The sequence below is a fragment of the Perissodus microlepis genome, chromosome 3 (genome assembly GCF_051167445.1).
Source record: "Perissodus microlepis isolate ML-2025 ecotype Zambia chromosome 3, ASM5116744v1, whole genome shotgun sequence".
In the NCBI taxonomy this organism is placed as follows: domain Eukaryota; kingdom Metazoa; phylum Chordata; class Actinopteri; order Cichliformes; family Cichlidae; genus Perissodus; species Perissodus microlepis.
In genome coordinates, this window is record NC_140463.1 from 50,814,550 (window position 1) to 50,818,321 (window position 3,772).

At 39.2% G+C, this 3,772-nt stretch overlaps 1 pseudogene; it reads left to right on the forward strand.

Annotated features, from left to right (window-relative positions):
- Positions 1 to 322: 322 nt before the first annotated feature.
- LOC146391805 (uncharacterized) lies at positions 323 to 2,954 on the forward strand (annotated as a pseudogene).
- The last annotated feature ends 818 nt before the right edge of the window (positions 2,955 to 3,772 follow it).

Here is a 3,772-nt window from a genome sequence, read left to right on the forward strand (position 1 = left end):
TCTGGTTTCTAAGCACACACTTTCAGTTCTCTTAATTGTCCCTCTGTCTTTAACAGGTAATTGACATAACATAAAAATCATACAAACTATTACTAAAGCTAATCCTCCTATTACTTTTCATTACTTTGTGCTCACACTATAACCTCTGTCTAACGAGCTTTTGACCTTAAAAAAAGGTCAAGTTAAAGACTCCTCTAAAGAGGAGTGAAAGAAGCCATTTACGTCCACTGTGAGCGACCATCTTTGAACAGAGGCGGTGGTTTACGACACCAACTGTCTGCCATCTATAATCCAGTTTTGAGATCCCTTCCCAGATGACTTAATGCCCACCCACATCCTGGGCCATCTGACCTCAGGAAATCACATGATAGCGTGGGACCAGGTTTCACAATGAGCTCACCTGAAACCTTGGCTGATTGTGACCCACACCCGTTTTCACACCTTGGCCCGTGTGATTAGAGGGAGGATCAATAGGGGGTCCATTGTCCCTCTTGGGGGGAACACTATTACAGGGCTTAAATCTGGGACTCTCCACCATTTGACCTTAGAACTGAAGAAACTTTTCAGATGAGAGGTGAAACGCCTTCAAGCAACTTAAAGAAGTCCAGATGCTTTTCTTTCCAAGCTCGATATACATCTTTATTACAATTTATGTAATAATACAATTTATGTTTTAAAATCCTTTTTGTCTAAGTTCATACTCTAATTCTAATTTCAAACAAACTCTGAACACATTTTGTAAAGAGATTATTTAGTGCATTGAACATTATCTTAGTACATTAATGGAAATCAACTAAATCATAAAAGCCTTGTTTTAGTTCTAATGGTTTCTTTTACTCGATACAAGCAGGTGGTAGGTGGGCAGGTAGGTGAGATAAGTCCTGATTTAAGATCAGCAGAGCAGTTGGGTCAACGTACAGAACAACTTAATGATTGTGTGGGAAAGTTTTCAGAAGAAACCTGGCAAACAAAAGAGTATTGAGGAGGTGATTCAGAAACTAATTTAAGCTGGTGGTGAGGAGACTAGTCTAGCTCTAACTGCCTACATCCAGATGCTGATTCCACTAACCTTTGATGATGCAACCAACTCGCAGCCTCAACAGCCACACCTGTTTATGGCAGCTCTCCTCTTATAGATCCTTGCTCTTGGTAAAATAGCTAGTTTGTACTTTTGAAGCCAGGAAAAAATGCTCCATTTTTTTAATTTTAGGGATTAGAACAACCTGTATGAATCATTAAAAGATGTAATACTAGCTTTTAAACTTTATTGGTAAAAAAAAAAGACTCAAAATGGAATCTCCATAACCTTAGACTATGAATGCAGATAGAAATGTTACTGATAATGTCTATTAAAAGTGTAAATGTGAAAGAAGTAATGTTTTACTTTTGCTTATAGGATCAGTAACATCTCCCCCAAATACAAAGACATCATCTCCAAAAGTGTTCAGCTCCGTTCAGGACCTCCTGCTGTCTACCAGCTGAGACCAAAGGAAACTAAGATTGGTTCTCTGACTAGACAGAGACCGTTGGTGAAAAAAAACACAAACAAGGAAAATAAAAATATCTTACTTGTGGGTGAAACAGGAGCAGGAAAGTCTACTCTGATCAACTCTATGGTCAACTACACCATGGAAGTGACGTGTGACGATAAAGTCTGGTTTCAAATTGTAGAGGATGAGAAGAGAAGTCAAGCAGAAAGTCAGACATCAGATGTGATCGTGTACGAGATCTTTGGTTTTGAAGATGAAACTCTGCCCTACTCTCTGACCATCATCGATACTCCTGGATATGGAGACACCAGAGGGACTGAAAAAGATGACATTGTCATTGAAAGGTTATTTGACTTGTTTTGATCAGAGGATGGAGTTCATGAAGTTCATGCAGTGGGTCTGGTGATGAAGGCAGCTTTGAATCGAGTGAGTGACCGTCAGAAGTACATCTTTGATTCAGTGATGTCTCTGTTTGGCAAAGATGTGGAGAAAAACATCGTAGCTCTGATCACACACTCAGATGGAATTCCAGCTGAAAATGTTCTTGAGGCTCTTAAAACAAAAAACATTAAACGTGCCAAAAATGAGAAGAACCAGGCTGCTCACTTCCTGTTTAATAACTGCCTGAACACAGCAATAACAGAGGAAAATGAGTTTGGTTTGGACACAGCATGGAGGGTAACAGAGAGGGGAATGAATCAATTCAAAGTCTTCTTGGAAACAATTCCTCCTCAGAAACTGAAGACGACAGTTGAAGTGTTGAATTCACAAATCAGACTGAAAGCCTGCATCCAAAACCTGCAGGAGAGAATCAAGTTCATTGAAAAAACCCAGAAAGAAATCACAGAGACAAAAGAAGCTCTGAAAAATCATAGAAATGAGATGGAGAATAATGAAAAGTTTACTATAGAAGTTTCTGAGGTCTACAAAGTCAAAGAACCTATCAAGATCAAGTGGTTTTTGATGGGTGGCTTTGAAGGAGCTGTCTGTTGTAAAGTCTGTGAGGAGAACTGTCACTATCCTGGATGCACAATGGCCTGGTTTGCTGGAGCCTGTGAGGTCATGAGAGGAGGACGCTGCACTTCATGTACCAGGAAGTGTCCTGTTTCAGCTCATGTGAAAGAAAAGTGGATCTATGTGACCAAGACAAGAAGAGTAAAGAAGACCAATGAAGACATGAAAAAGAAATATGAAACTGAAGGTAAAAACAAGCAAAGTCTTTTTGAAAATCTTGAAGAGAAAATGAACAAACTGACAGAAGAGAAGTCACAGTTCCTGGATTAGTCCTACCAACATGTCAGACTGGAGCAGATCGCTCTGAAAGCTGATTCAGCGTCCACTATTGTCCACTTGGACTTCCTGATTGAGAAGATGAAGGAGGAGGAGGGTGAAGGAGACACAGAGAAAGTCACTAAACTGGAGGAAATGAAGAAGAGAGTGGCTGAAGCAAACAAATCAGGATAAAGGAAAAAGAAAAGTCAAGTGCTCTGAGAATGACTGCTTGAAATATTTCTGATGACTCAGGCTGAGTGGAAACATTTGGATCCTTTCATGTTAGACTTGATTTGTTCAGGTTCTCTATATTCTGTTCTGACTCCTCAATAATAAAAACAGCAACCCTGAGTTTAACCCTTTACAGTCTTTTATGTCCGCCTCTGAAAGCAAAAAGCTAAGCATGTATCTGAACTTTGCAGATTCCAGATAAAACACTTACAAAATTTGAAAACACATCTATATTCAGCTTTAATTTGTCCCACAAAGGATTTAAAAACATTTATTTAACCAGTTTATTATTTAATCAGTTTAATCAGATTAAATAAAATCCCTGAACTGAAATAAATCTCTGTTTTTGTCACAATCTGCAGCTGCAGATTGTGGGTTTCTTTGTAAGACGAACCAAACACAGACCACAGGAGACAAACCTGTACTTTAACCCTCCTGTTGTGTTCACCCCCACCCCTTACTTTAATTTTCCTGGTCAAAATTGGCCGGTCAGTTTTAACAGCTCTTAAATTAACAAAAGAAACATTTTTCACCTCCCATTCATTTCCTATGGCGGTCACTTTGACCGGGAACACCACAGATGTAACAAAGTTGATTAGAACACTCAAAATTCAACGAAAGAGGTGCTCGTCACTTTTATATGTTCAAGTGCATAGAGTGGAGGATGTCATAAGGCCTCGAGGCAATCGGATGTAAAACACAGTATTTATGAGTGTACTGGACCAATTACAATACATCCATATTGAGGGGAAAAGGAAAGCAGTTTGTCCCGTACTTCA